Genomic DNA, 16,086 nt, shown 5'->3' on the forward strand with positions numbered 1-16,086 from the left:
ATGATATAATATAATACCAGGTCTTATATTAATTTTTGCTCCAAAAGACACATTAGAGCTGATTGTCTGGCTAGGTCTTATTTTCAGGGAAACATGATAGGACTTGAACAAAGTTTTGAAGGAGGTGAGGGGCTAGCCAAAGGAAAAACTTCAAGGGCAGAGAGCACAAACAGAGAACACATTCCCTAAGACAGAAGAATGCCTGGAACGTTCCAGGAGCTTCATGGAAGCCAGTGTGACTGAAGAGGAGAGAGAAGGAGGAGGGCAGGAACTATCAGGCTGGAGCTGTAACAAGGGTTGGCAAACATTAGCCTGAAGGCCAAATCCTGCCCCTCTGTCTGTTTCTGTGCATCAAGTCTTATTGGCACACAGCCATCCTTGTTCATTTACACATCATCTAAGCTGCTTTGGGGCTACTACAGCAGAGTTGAATAGTTGTGACAGAGACCATAGGGTCCTGAAATATTTACGAAAAAAGTTTGCTGACCTCTGAACTTTTGGCTTTTACTCTGATTAAAGTGGGAACCACATGAGGGTTTTGAGCAGAAGAGGGCCACTCGCTGATTTACTTTACATAAGAATTATTCCTGCTGTTGTGCCCAGAGCAGATTGCAGAGGGCAAGAATAGAAGAAGGGAGACCAATCAGAAATCTGTTGCAACAATCCAAGCAGGAATGATGGTGGCTTGGACCAGAGTGGCAGCAGGGGAGGTAGTGAGAGGTGGTTGGACCCTGATTATTTTTTGAAGGTTGAGCCAAACTGACAGACTGGATTTGGGGTGTGAGACAATAGAGGAACCGACAAATGTATAATTAAAACCATTCTAAATGCTGGTATAAAAGGATTCCTTAGAGGTGCCTCAGGCGTCAGTGGGGGTGAGAGCAATGCCAATCTCCCCACCCAACTGGAACAGTTCTGCTTTGTCTGTTTTATGTACTGGACTTTCTACTAATTCAGTTGTTCTCAACCTTGGCCGCGTGTTAGAATCACCTGGGGAGCTTTACAAAGTACTGATGCCTGGGTCCCACCCCTCAAAATTCTTATTGAGTTTTGACCTGAGTGTTAAGATTCATAAAAGCTCCCCAGATGATTCTTCCATTAGCCAAAGTTGAGAATCACTGCTCTTATAATTTCTTTGAACAAACTTCCTATGCCTTTTGAATGATGGAAAATGGCTTGAGATCTAAAAGTATGTAGTGAAATTTAAAAATTGTTTATCTTCCTAGCACTCTTCATAATGCCTCCTTAATTTCTTTGGGAGGAATTTCTTCTCCCTTTTGTTCACAGCCTTGGTAGAAGTGGGGCCCCTTCCCCCGCCCCCATCCCCATAATTAATGTGAACTTCCTGGATCTGTTTTCTCTCTTTCCCTGGTACAGTTGAATAGCAGTGAGTTGACTTGAGCCCAAGCCCTTGAACACATGGATGTGACTGTTGCAGCAACGGCCAAAATGGTGACATAGTCCTGTCCAGGATTTGCCACCATGAAATGATTGCTGACTCCTGCTCCCAGTTTCTTGGCCCTCAGAGCTCCTTTTGTTCTTTCAATCCATTCCCAAGCCTGGTACCCCAGCCTCCTGTTGATTCCATCAGTCTCCATCCCCCCACCCTAGATTATGTCAATAAATTCCCTATTGCTGAAGTGAGCTTTATCTCGTAACCAAGAATCCTATTGATACAGAATGCCTGGGCGGCATTCTTTGCTCTATTTGTATCATGACATCATTTTAGTCTATTTACTTGGCAACTATGCACTGTGATTTCATTGTTGGAAAGGAGCAGACAACAAGAACAACAATCTATCGAATTATGCTTATCCAATAGGGAAAAGACAGATATGAGTTGGTGCCAGATCCTTTGGAGATTTTAATTATTTATAAAACTAGCATAGCTATCAATAATAACAACAATTTATTCATCATCTACTTCTATAAAAATTTGACAGTATTTTTTTCAGATGCCACGTCTTTGGTTGAAAATACAATATATGTAAAATCTTCAAACTGGTGAGCTACGAAGACCTCCATCTTGAGGCATGAGTTGGACATCCAAAAGAAGAGGAATTTGTGTCAGTTTGGGTTTTGATGGAAGCAGACAGCAAGACAGAATTAGAAATGCAAGATATTTGGTGTAGGAAATGTTTGTGAAAGATAAGGGGGAAAGGTCACAGAAGCAGTTAGGGAGCCACTTCTGACCAAGCTGCAGGTCGGCAGATCTGACTCCTGTGAAGGGGCGGGGGTGGGGTGGGTGGGGGGGAGGAGCCACAGGAAAAAACCTCAGATTGCAAGGCAGCTCTGAGAAGTCTATATCCCGCTGATGGGGAGCTTCAGAGTAAAGAGCACCAGTTAGAGGAGCTTTGTGTTGATTAGGAAGCCCTGGCTCTAGTACAGCTGCAGAACTCAGCCATTGGCTGGGAACAACCTGGGAAGAGAGTGGCCTCGGTGTGAATGCCAGGACAGATCTCAAATACACAGCAGCTAAAGATGGTCTGCTAGCTACATTTCTTGCAGCAAGTCCTCTCTTGAAAGATTTGAGAGTTGTTCTTCCATAGAGGTCACAGAAGGCCATAGAAGGCAAAAGAGAACGATTTGCCTTTCAAAAATCAAGGTCAACCTCCCCACCTGCCCTGACCTTTATTCAAGACCACTTAGGGCATGAGAACTGAATGTATGAAGTGAGGGGTTATTATTATGTTTCTGTGTGTGCGTGTGTGCGTGTGTGCTTTAGCAGGAAGCCTTTCAATCTGTTGTTTGAGAGGGTGAGGATTATGAAAAATTAATACATTTCCCTCCCCTAAGGAGGAGGTGTGCTGCTGGGGGAGGAATCGGCATTACGGTTGTATGTATTGGGCCCTTGGGAAGGGTAAATAAATTTGGGATATTCAGATCCCATCCCTCTTGCCTGTTCAAGTTATGTCCTTTCTGTTTTCTCCTCTCTCATGAACCATCTATTGCTCTTTCTGTATTGAATCATTCCTGTTTATTATTATCATTCCTGCTTTTAAAACAAAATTCACCCATACCAAATTTCTCTCCAACCACTCTTCTATTATTCTACACCCATTCAAGGCCACACAAACCAGCTTTCTCCTATTCCTTTACGCCCATTCTTCACTTTATCTGACTCTCACTGTCTCTTAGAAATTGCATTTGTCAAGGACACCAGTGACTTCCATGGAGCAAATTCAATGGCCAGTTCTCTATTCTTGCCTCATATGACCTCTTTGGCATCCAACACTGATGACATCCCTCTTTTTTTGAAACAGTTACCTTTCTTGATTGTCTGCTCTCCTTGGTTTCTCTCCTGCCGCTCTCTGGCTACTCCTTCTCAATGTCATTATTTGACTCCTCCTCCTCCTCACCCAAATCTAAACTTCAGACTTTCTCTGGTTTTGGTCTGAACTGAGTACTGTTTTTTCTCTCTCCCCCAGTGTTTCTTGGTTAGGGTGCTATGGCCATTTGGGGCAAGGCAGTTCTTTGTTTTGTGGGATGTTCTTTGCATTGAAGGACTTTCAGCATCCCTGGTATTCAGGCACCTAATTCCCATCTTGTCTTCAGGTTTTTCATAAAGTTGACTCCGAAAAGAGGGATTTGTGTACAGGTTTTATTTAGAAAGAGCTCCCAGGAGGATTGGAAAGAGTATGGAGAAGTAGGGCAGGGAATGAGAGACACAGAAACAGTGATGTTTCAGGCCAAGTCCCAGCCTCAGACTGGTCCCCAGAGAAGCTCTGAGCATAAATTAAACCTCAAGGTTTGAAACAAGGGAGCTAATTTTTTGTATTACTACTTTCCTTAGTCACTGGTAAGGACTGATCAGTGTGTGTGTGTGTGTGTGTGTGTGTGTGTGTGCTGCACCAAGGGTATTTGGTGCAAGTGGGTCAGATATGCACTTCTAAGCATTTCAACTCTCTGTGTTTGCAGCCAAAAGCAGTCCAGTAGCTCAAAAGAAATCACTGAAGAAAGTTTCAGGTGCAACACCTTAGAAGCAAAGTACCCAGAAGATGTTCAGAATTGCTAAGGAGAATTCCAGGGGAGCTGGGTGGAGCACAGACAGAATCTGTTACAATTGTCTATAACATAGATGGAAGGAGGAGGTTGGGTGGAGGCTGCATGTAAGGAAGACGAGAAGGGAGGGTGGGTCTGACTGATCAGAGCCCCGAATCCCATTCATGAGAGAAGTCCCTTTCAGGTCTGTTTTCTGGGAAGTCCTCAGATGAATGGCTATGAGAAGACTATGTAAGAGTTACAGGGTATGTTCATAGGAGCTCAATTGCTATAGAGGCCTGATTCCAGCCTCTGGATTCAAGAGTCAATTCTGGGAGGAGCTGTCCACTTTGCTTGTAGGTCAGCGACCTGACCTCCAAGTGCCCTTCACTGCATGTGTCGCGTCTCCTCCCAGCACGGCTCCTAGCCTCCTCTGGACATAATGAGATCCCTGGTGGAGTGAAGTATAGGAGGTCTCCCCACTATCAACGATGAACAGGAATGTCTGCTTTGTTGTGTCTTTCAGATTGAGGTTTTATAGTTTTAAAAAATCACTAATTTGATAATTTTAAAAGTTAAGAAACTGTTTAATAAACGATTATACTCGTGAGTTTTAAAAGACCGTTGCAGACAGAGTACATGTAAGTACATCACAATTTGGGAATAGAGGCAACTGGATGCTTTATTATATGGAAATATTAAAAAGTAGAGAGAGAAGAATATTTAATTCTAATACCCAAAGACAAGAGATTTTAACATTTTGATTTATTGCTTTTAAATATTTTTCCATATGATGCTTTTCCCATCTAATATAGTAAAAGCCCTTGCATATGCTACTGAATATTCTTGGACAACATTATTTGAAATTGCATGTATCTTGCTTTACTCAACATTTTACTGATGGTTGGATATTGAAAGTTTTAATGATTCTGTTTCATGAATACCACTGCAATGAACAAGATCATAAAAAGGTGTGTGTGTGCGCGCGCGCGTGTGTGTGTGAGTGCGTGTGTGTGTGTGTGTGTGTGTGTGTGTGTGTGTGTCTGTCTGTTTGGATAACCTTCCAAACTACTTTAGGGCTTGGTGTGGTTTTAAAGGCTGTTTAAAGTTTCTTTGATTACTCCTTGCTTCAAGCAAGGGCTCTTACTTAATTCCCTTCCTCTTGAACATGAGATGCACTTAGTGACCCACTTCTAATGAATAGAGTACGGCAGAAGTGATGGGTGTGACTTTGGAGACTAGGTCATAAAGGATTTGCAACTTCTTCCTTGCTTTCTCTTGGAACACCTGCTCTGAGGAAGCCAGTTGACATGTTAAGAGGATGGTCAAACAGTTCTATGGAGAGGTTCATATGGTGACTTCTACTCACAGCCTTCTTCAGACCCTCCATCCAAAAGCCAGTCAAGGGAATCATTTTGGAAGCAAATCTTGCAGCCCCAGACAAGTCTGTAGATGAATGCAGCCTGAGCCACCTATTGGCTACAGCCTCAGGAGAAAACCTGAATGGAGCTACCCAGAGAAGCTGCTCCTGAATTCCTAACCCACAAAAACTGGGAGCTAGAATTGTCTGTTGTTTGGAGTGATTTTTAATATAACAATAAATAACTAATATATGGCTTTTGATATATTCAAATTGCCTTTTCAAAAAGTTGTATCAATTTATTCACTCCTCAAAAAATAGATAAGAATGGCTGTTTTACTATGCCCTTTACAGTCGAATTTTTATGACTTAAAGAAAGAAATCTTTGCTAATGTAGAAATAAATTATTATAACTCCTAGTTTCTTTTATTCTGCTTAGTTTAAAATTAGAGTTCAAATAATTTCAATGTCACTTAATGAAACTTTAAGGAAACCATTAACACAAAGGCTTTAGAAAATGCAAAACACTGATTTAGGTGATTGCTCCTTATTGAGAAAGAATAAGAAAAGGTAGAAAATATTCACATATCATTATCACAATATTTAAGTTAATTTTATGATATTCTTTATCTTGTCATTATGAAGTTAAGCTTCAATCTAAAATGTTTACTAAGAGTGACAAAAGTTTCCTGTAATCTTGAGAGTTTTTCTTTAATAGATCCAAGGATTGTTGATTTGAAACCTTAAAAATATTAATGTTTCTTATTGGCAACTATGTTTGCTGGAATTTTTAAGCTAGAGGACCTAAATTTATTTAAAGTTGTTTATTTCTTACAGAAGGTGGCTTTGCTCCTCAACCTTGTGATAATTAAGTGTTAATTAACCATAACCTCCCTCACTAATCTGGTTACAGGAATCTCAAGCAGCTTTTAAAAGTATTGAAGTAGGGGAAATATAAGTCATACAGGTAAAAATAATCATTGTAGTAGTATAATAGAATCAACCCTCCAAAAATTGATATCTCAAATTTTCTCTACACTCTTCTGATGAATTAAAAATAGGGAGGAGGGGTCCTTATGATAAAATGTTGATAAAGCCTTGAATGAAATGTAACGTTTGTAGGTTTTCAAATAGCCTCATATATGAGAATATGCACAGTACAATCAATTACTTTATTAGTTCTGTGTTTTCAAAAGCCCACCCATTTCTCTTCATGATTATTTTGAATTTGTAGAGCTCTTTAACTGCTTTGAAGTTGCTTCTGTGAGTGAAGTTGGAGAGACCGGTATTGCCCACTCCATCACAGAAGCCTAAAGCTGGATGTACTATTATTGCACTAACAGTACAGGCTTAGCAGCTAAATGCATGGAATGTCAAGACAGCACAGAAGGGAAAACGCGCCACTGAAATGAAAAACAACTTACTATACTTACTAACATTAACATTTTAATTTAAAACACCTGGAAAACAATGCATTCATTTGTATTTCCTGAATTTACTCTTATGTAAAGTGTTTATCAGGGAACTTCTGGAGAAGTCTTTGGTTTGCATTGTTTTTTCCATTTTCTGGAAATCCTCCAAGTTTGACCTCCTACACTATGTGATTTTCATTCTAAATACAAGTGGAAAGGTACTACCTCATGAAGTTTTTTCTAGCGTCCACGAAAGCATCACATTAGGTGGCTGCCTTCTTATTTTAAAAAATACATTTAAAATATGTTTGATATAGATGTATTTATTCTTAAATATATTTTTATTTCGATATATTTTAAATATATCAATACTGCATATTTATTCTGTAGTTCAGGAAGATGGTAGGCAAACAGTTTTGTATTTGCTCATTTGAACAAGACACCTCCAATTCTTCTTGGAACAAAGCATATATTAACAAACAAAGGGAGCTTAAACAAAGATTGGCGGTTTTACTGCGTTCTGACCTCGTAACAAAATTGGTGTTATTTTACTCTGTTTATTTTTATGTGGATCTGACATGAAAAATTTTAAAAAACTCCCAGACTTATAATAATTAGGGAAAATGTGATTTTTTTTCTTGCCTTCAGGTCCTCTCAAACTTTGATTTTAGAAATAAATTTGCTTGGCTGAATTTATTTCTGATGTCAATAGAAGAGTTTATGAAGAAATGTACAGCACTTACATTTGGCAGAAACACTAATCTTTTTAAACTATGGGGGAAGAAAATCATTTTGATGTAGTCCTCTCTCTGAATATGTTTTTAACCATTGCATCCCACAAAAAAGTCGCTGCCCACAGATGGTCAAAACGTACAAACTTCCAGTTACAAGATAAATAAGTGCTAAGGATGTAATGTACAGCAGGATGGCTGTAGTTAACAGTGCTGCATAATGTATAGGAAAGTTGTTAAAAGAGTAGATCCTAAGAGTTCTCATCACAAGGAAAAAATTTTTTTTTTCTATTTTTGCTTTTCTTTTTATTGCCACTGTATGAGATGATGGATATTAACTAAACGTATTGTGGTACTCATTTCACAATATATGTAAGTCAAACCGTTATACCATACACCTTAAATTTGTATAGTGATGTGTGTGACCTATAGCTCAGTAAAACTGGGGGAAAAGTCACTGCCACTGTTCCTTGGTTGGTGCAGAATTCATTCTGGGTCTTTCCTCACAGTGTTGGCTTTGAACCACCTGCCCTGTCTCTCTCCTATTGCCTGTTTACCTGGACCCTTCCTCTCTGGTATGTGGCTTGGGCTAGACAGCCATCCCAGTTCTACATACAGCCCTTCCTGACACATCAGTCGCTTATCACTAATACCTGATGCTAGTTCTGGGTGTCTGGCATCCACCATCTCTCTTGGCCGGGCCCTGGAGGCTCTGGGCCTTCACTCATCCACAAGTGGGAACTGGACTTCTGCAGAGACTGTTTCCTCCTATGCATGACGATACAGAAAACAGGGCAGAAAGTTGCCAGGCATTGCCTTTTCTGATGAGTGTCCTTTCACACATCATATATTTTAAGTTAGGTAAATAAAAAGAGACAAACATGTGTTTGGAAAAGTAGCTAAAGGTGTACTGCTTTCCTGTGAAAAAGAGTCTCCTATCATTTTGGGTGGCTTTGGAAAATGAAACAAAACAGATTATCATGAAAACTATCTGTTTTACTTGTAGCAAGAGTTCCCATTAGCTTTAATTCCATTTTTGTAAGAAAACAAAACAAAACCCAGCACAATCGTCTTCTGTGTATGGGTCAGTTTCTAAACAACCCCCAACAGATACTAAGTAATTGGATTAGACTTTGTTTTCAGTATTGCCAGCTTCTCCAGGACACGCTGCATTTCTACCAGAGTCATTTAAAAAGTGCAAGTTTGAGCGTGACACTCTTCTTCAAAAGAAAGGAAATCTGCAACCACAAAAACGTCCCCTTTCAACTCATGTAAGTCACCAAGATCAAGCCAGTCCGAACTCCTGTGCGTGGTCTCTCTTCTTAGAATTCTCCGTTGTCTACTTCTTGACTGCCAGTTTCTGCCCATGACCCACCTTGACGATCTCTCCTGTGTAAACTTTCACTTTCCTCTGTTGAGTCAATCCTACTTGATGCCATGACTGTACGTTGCACGTAACACTGTTTCTCACTTTAAGTATTCGTCCTTCTGTTCCAGTCTTTTAGATCCTTGAGGGTAGAGCCCTTATCTCTTTTGTGACCCCCGAACCTGGGTGCTCACGAAATATGCGGGGAACGAATGAATGATGTTGAGGAACAATGAAAAGCCAGACCCAGCAATTGATTTGAAACATGAAGCCATGCTATGGCCATCAGACCCGAGGACACAAATTGTTGTGTCATCTCCTAAAAATAGTAACTTTAGCCCATGGAATGTTGGACCACCCACAGCCCTGGTGTGGGAAAGCAAAATCTGACAGCGTCTCAATAATACTCCTTCTCTCCAGCTGGCTAAAGGAATACTGAGTCAATGCTTTTCTCTATAAAACCAATACATTTTTATTTGCGTTGTCATTTATCAACCTCTGAATACCTTGTTGTAGGTAGAATGATGGAGCTGAGCGAGGGATTTCTTTGAGACTGCCTGGCTGGCTGCCCAGGCAGTTCTCTCTTGGGTGTCATTGTCCCATCAGGGCTGCCCTGTTCTAGGTCTGGTGTTTTGACTTACACAACCTTAATGTTTCATTCAGCATAGAAAGGATCCTATAACCAAACCCATAAGACTGATTTATATTAATCAAGGTCCTGATTGATTAATTTACAATGAAAAATATAACTAGCAAGCAGAGGAGAAATTCCTATTAGCTGGGTAGAGTGTTCTTACCACTTTATGAGAAACAAATGTTTAAAACAAGTTGTGTAGTGGATTCAAATGAAGAGAAAGGGGACGAGTGTCACTGAGCTATTAGTCTGATGCTCCACTTCCCTCGTGGCCCCCAGCCGCCAAGCCGACTGGACATTTGTGTTCAGGGTCCGTGGATGGGGGACCTACTAAAAGTCTTTGTATTTTGACTTCCCACTTACGAGACCTCCAATGCAGTCTGTTCCTGCTATCAACAGGATTTCTTCAGATGAGGCGAAATAAAACTGTCAGGTCTCAAATAGTCATATTAGAATTATAAATCAGTAAGAGTCCTGTCACACTGTACATTGTGGACACCTTGATTGGACTTCAGTACTTTCAAGTTCCTGCAGCCCTACATTTTCTTGAATTAATTTCTACACTTAGCTAATCTCATCCATTATGTATTAACACTTACTAATTTCATTCTTAGAAAACGGTTACATTATTTATAGGTTTGGGGGGGATCTGGGCTTTGCTACTCATATTGATAAGACAGTTTTTGGGTACGTGGTTCACTGCCACACTCCTTGTAAATACTAATTGATAATTATTCCTTCAGCAGTGCTTTTCAGACCACCCGTCCTCATACATTAGTGTATTCATAAAATCAAATTAGTGAGTTCTGACCTGTGGCTTAAAAAGGAAATAGAATAAAAAGTATTAGAATGCACTGCACATAGTGAGGTAAACATTGTTTTATATGTATTCTGTGTGCTAGGTTGTGATGTACAACTTTTTTTGACTCTGGGTCAGGGTTAATACACACACACACACACACACACACACACACACACACACACATATATAATTCTTAGATATCAGAGCTTTATCCTCTGCTTTAGAGAAGAAGATGTTCTTTGTGCGTGAAGCTGTTAGGAAATTCATTTAAATAAAACCTCAGTTAGGAAGAGCCCTGTCACAGAGGGGACAGACAGTGTATAGTGTCAGAGGTCTGCAGAAACGCCCCATATTGGAGTGTGTGACAAGAGCAATGATTAAAAAATAGGTGTAAAACATGTAAAGCCAAAATGAGATGAGAAAGCAGCTGGTAGAAAAGACAGGAGAAGCTCTGGACACAGGCAGGTCACTACTTCTTTGTTGCTCAAGTCTTTCTTTTGCACTGGAACTCAGGGTTCCCAAATATCAGAGCAGAGCTGCACCGATTTCCATATGGACATGATCACAGTGATTTCTGCTCAGACTCAGCCAGTTGGGATAATGCAGAGATTTTCATATGAAATTCTTACTGTGGTAGGAAATTGCTTTCATAAGCACACAAATGTAGCATATTTCTGGGTACTCAAAGGTAAGTGTTTGGCAAAGTCTTTGAGGCACGTCTCCATTCAGCCATTTGTCCATCCATTTGAGTGTCCATCCATTTGAGTGTCCATCTGTCCATCCAGCCACACCTTTTTGAGCACCTACGTATTCTGTGCAAGAAGTTTGCCCTCACATGGTGTATTTCCAATGTCAGGAAATCCTGATTGGAAGGGAATTTAAAAGTTATTTGATGTCGTTCTTATCAGAAGAATGCATCTGCTCTATAGATCTCCTGGTAGGTGGTCATTCAGGCTTCTGCCATCATGGGCATGCACCCCTCTGACTGAGGAAGTTCTTCCTTGCGGTAGACTGAAGTCTGTTTTTCTCTAGAGCCCCTCATATGTTTCTCATCTGATCCCCAAATGGCGAAAAGTTCTAAAGACCTTCCTGCTGCCGACTTGCTCATCCTAATTCCTGAGCCGCTTCCTTGATTGGCAGGTTTCTGAGCTAATTTTAATATAGCCGCTAGCACGTTAGGATTTGCATTCGTACCAGAGGATGGGATCAAGAACATGTCTGATGTCCGGTAGGTTTGAGGTGTGCCCCATTCCAAGCCACATCGCTTAATCTCCCACTCTGCTGCTTAGCTCTTGTGCCTTTGCTTATTTCTGGTGTTGGGTGGTCCCTGCAGGATCCCTCTGGGACTGAAATCTCACGTTGCATCTCATCCTAACTGAGTTCTTGACAACCTTCCAGGCTTTTCCGGTCCCTCCACCCCCAGGCATTGGGTGGATGGGATTCAACCTGAATGGTCCCGCCCCACCCCCCGCCGGCACTATGACGCACACATCTGCTAGTGCAGATGGAACCGTTGGAAACTGATGCCATCTGAAATTGAGGCTAAGCTAGCCATGTACCTTAGAGCATTGTAATATAGATTTTTGGCTTATTTCCTAGGGGCCAGTCCTAATGCCAGATGAGTCCCACAAGTCTGGCACTCTCTTCTTCTGGATTTCTCTGCCTAGTCTTATCTTGGAGGTTCCAGCCTGCCTCTCAGTGAATCTCTCCAAAGTATGCATGCATATTGGTTCTAATTCTAGCTGATGGGGCCATGTATACGATAGGTCTTCATGTATATGAAGATGCTTGTCGTTTCAGTTTTCTCTTGCTGCATAACAAACCTCCCCAACACTCCGAGGCTCAACACAACAACAATACTATTTTTTGCTAATGACCTTGCAATTTGGCAGAACTCAGTGGTGGAAAGCTCATTTTTGCTCCATGAGGCGTTAGCCAGGGTAGCTTGACGAGGTAGGGATTCTCTCCAAGTGGTTTGCTTACATGGGCTGGCAGGGAGTTTGGTTGGAGGTATTGGCTGGGTGCCTCAATTCTGCTACGTGTGGGCCTACCTTTTTAGCTGCTTGAAATTCCTCATAGCAGGATAGCTGGGTTCTACGAGAGGAAATGGAAGCAGTCAGTCTTCTTAAAAACTGGGCCTGGACTTGGCAGTGTCACTTTCCTTGTATTCTCTTGATCAAAGTGGTCACAGATTCAGCCCAGATTCAAGGGTTTGAAAATATAGCTATACTTTTTGATGGAGAAAATAGACAAAGATTTTGCAGCCATCTATAATCCATCACAGTTAGTATAGGCACATCTTGCCCTGTCCTCTTGGCTTCACCCCTCCTCCCACCTCTTCAGTCTTTTCTAGATTAAAAAGCCCTTGTTCTTTGGCATCAATCTTAGTTTTATCAATATGTAAACATTTACTTTATAAATAATAACTATGGTCATGTCAGGATTGCAATAGGTTCAAGGTGATGCTGCAATGACGAAGACATGGATACTGCCCTATACGAAACCATTTCCTCCTATGATCTAGTTTTAATCATTTTTCCCCTTCAGCATTTCACTAAGGACTTAATGCAATATTTTAATGTAAATCTATGATGGAGACTAGAACAAGATTTTCACCTCCTTTGTTTTAAAGCTTATGTCTTTCTTGATGTAACACAAGGTCATGCAAATTTCTTTGAGATACATTTCATTGTTAATGGACACTGAACTTATTGATTATAACCTTAAGGCTGTTTTTTGCTAATGTCCTGTTGGTGTGGCATGATACTTCTATTTTGCACTTGGAAGCTGGGTTTTAGACACAATTCAGCTATTTAACAGCTATCCTTATAAAGTTTTACCTTGTTAGCTCTAAACTACTGCTCTACCCTGTCGAGATAATTTAGAGCTTCCTCTCTTGTCTAACACACCAATGCTTGGTTAACATGAAGTTCATGGCAGTGCTCTTAGGTATTCAGGAAAATAATCGATAAAAAAATGTTAAACAAACTTAATACAGAACCCTCTGATCTGCCACTAGAAACCTAGGATGATGTAGGAATCATCACTCAATTTTCCAATGGTTCTTACACCTAACCCATAAAACTTCATTTGATCCCATAGCATACCATAACAAAATCTCTTGCTGTCCTAGAATTTCACATCGATGGAATCAGGCACCATGCACTGTTTTATACATAATGTTCTTTCGCTAAACAGAATGTTTTATATATTCATTCACGATTGTTGCACAGATCTATAGCTCCTTCCTTTTTATTGCTGAGTAGTGTTCTGGTATATGGATATGCCACTGTTTATTTACCATTCTCTTGTTGGTCTGGGTGGTTTCCAGTTTGGGGATATTATGGATAGGGCTGCTATGAACATTTTAGTACAGTTCTTGAGGACATACGGTTCCATTTCTTAGACAAATACCTAGGGGTGCAATGGTTGGATCACATGGTGGGTGTATGTCTAACATTTTCAGAAACTGCTAAACTGTTTCCAAAGTGTTTATATTTTAAACATATATTTTAAGATTGTGTGGTTCTAGACTTCTGGTTTGTAGAAAGTATATCAAGACTTGAATAAGAAGGCAATATTCACGTTAGGCTTACAATGACATTTCCTATGAAAATGAGAACAGTGATTACAGATAGCTAGCTTAGCCATTAACACCATTTCCCCCATAATTATGCTATAAATTAGGGGTGACCCCTGAGCCTCTTCTAGTAAGAATTCAGTGTCTGGAAGGTGAACACGAAATCCTCCAAGGTGTTCTTAAGAGGTGCCTAAAGGAAAAAACAGGCTGTGATGTCATATAAGTTAATAATTTTAAGGAGCCCATAGGCCTGGCAGTGGAATGAAATACTTAACAATAATTCAAAAACGGCTTGCAGAAACTTAAAAATGTGAATCATTTAGTGGGGCTGAAATTATGCTCCTGACACATATGTGTGGCGCGAGAGCACTTACCTGGGAATTTATTACCAGCTTCTGAGCAAACAAAGCCTGACCTACATTTGACTAAAGTCAGCTGTCTTTGGTTAATCCTATGGGCTCCTTTTTATTAATGTCACAATTGCTAATGTGGTATAACATTGTCATTACTGAATGGCACCGCGGGATGAGCTGCAGCTGTTCTTTCTCTTTCTGAACCTACTGAGTCATTAAATCTGAGTTTAGGGGAATACAAGTGGTAAAGATTATTCAAATTCTGATTGAGAAATAGGACTACTGGGAAATTGTGGGTACATAGAGTAAAACTTTGAATCAATCAAGGTTCCTTTTTTGTGTGTGAATCTTGAATGTGCAAACTTGTTCTTTATGTTTAATTTGAAATTGAATGTCAAGGAAATAGAAGGTAAATTTAAGAAAGAAAAGAATCATAATAATTATCTGATGAGTCTTTTTTTTCTGGTGGCAAAGTAATATCTTGTTACTGGGAAAACATTAGGAAGATCATTTTCCTTCAAAGGATCCTAACATTTTGTTTTAAGAATCCTAATATTAACTTAAGAAGGATATGCTTTTGTTTTAACAAGCCAGAGAAGAATCAATTTCTCTTTAGTATCTAAGGGTATTTTGTTGTTCTGTTTGTAGGTATCCCTTGTAAAAACTTCTGTCTTCTTTTGGAATTCTGACTTTGCCTTTGGCCATGATTAGGACTTGTAAAGGGTATGATCCTGCAGTTCCCCGATTGAGCCAAGTCACCTTAGGGTACCTCAGAAAATCTTCAGTTTTGGAGGAAAGCACAGTGATATTCAATGTTCACTGGATATCACATAAACTACTAGTCCAAGACAGTTCACAATTTCTTCAGTAAGATTGAGCTACATTCCCTTCAATGGTGTGACAGATTTGCGAAGCTGGGTTTTTGATAGTTACTGAGATAAATAGCAATTCCCATATGAAAAGCAAAGTGCAGCAGGCGATGAGGGTAGTAGTCTGATCTGATTCCAATGTTTGAGAATTTTTGCATTTCCCAATTGATGTAGACATCCCAATTCGTAGCTCTTGTAGTTATTTAAGGATGAAATATAAACCTGTTTTCTTTCAGTTTATGTGTATTATTTTTTCAAAGGGCTAATAAGTTGTCAGGAGAAAAACTTAACCAAGTTTTACTGACCTAACTATTTAGTAAGTAGAACGGTTGGTTATTTCTTTTGGGCCAGGGACACTGTGAAATAATTATGGAGTCACTAAGGATCCCTTGAAAGTGAGAAATTCGGGGGGACCTCTTGATATAATGTGGTGATCATTTAAAGTAATGTCTGAGCTGTCATGTGTATTCAATTACTGTGCATTTGAAGTGATTTTAAAATGTTGGGAGCGATGGAGTTCAGAGATCGGTATTGCTGAAGCTCATTTCTTCTAGATGATATTTTGGAAGTCAGGCTTCTGTAATGACTTCATTGACTCTAGGCAAAATTTTTAAGTTGAAAAGCTGTCTCTTGCATCATACCTCGGAGGCATAGAAGTTCCTGGATATCTGGACTGCTTGCTCCTACTACTTAGAGTGTGGTCTGTGGACCAGCAGCTCACTAGAAATGCAGAATCTCAGGCCCCACCCCAGACCTGCTGAATCAGAACCTGCATTAGAAAAATATCTCCTGGTGACCCATATACACATTAAAGTTTGAGAAGCCCTGCTCTACCACCCTAGTCACATCCCACCTCAGTCTTCCTGTATGGAACAACCCCCTTCCCTTTCCATGTGTCTGTAAAACCTATTTTTTCTGCACACTATTTATTTGGCGCCTTACTTCCCACTAGTTACACCGAACCTTCCTTATGAATCAGTGACTGATAATAGTTGAAA

This window comes from Rhinolophus sinicus, chromosome 5, assembly GCF_057876585.1.
Source record: "Rhinolophus sinicus isolate RSI-liver-muscle chromosome 5, RSI-T2T, whole genome shotgun sequence".
Classification (NCBI taxonomy): domain Eukaryota; kingdom Metazoa; phylum Chordata; class Mammalia; order Chiroptera; family Rhinolophidae; genus Rhinolophus; species Rhinolophus sinicus.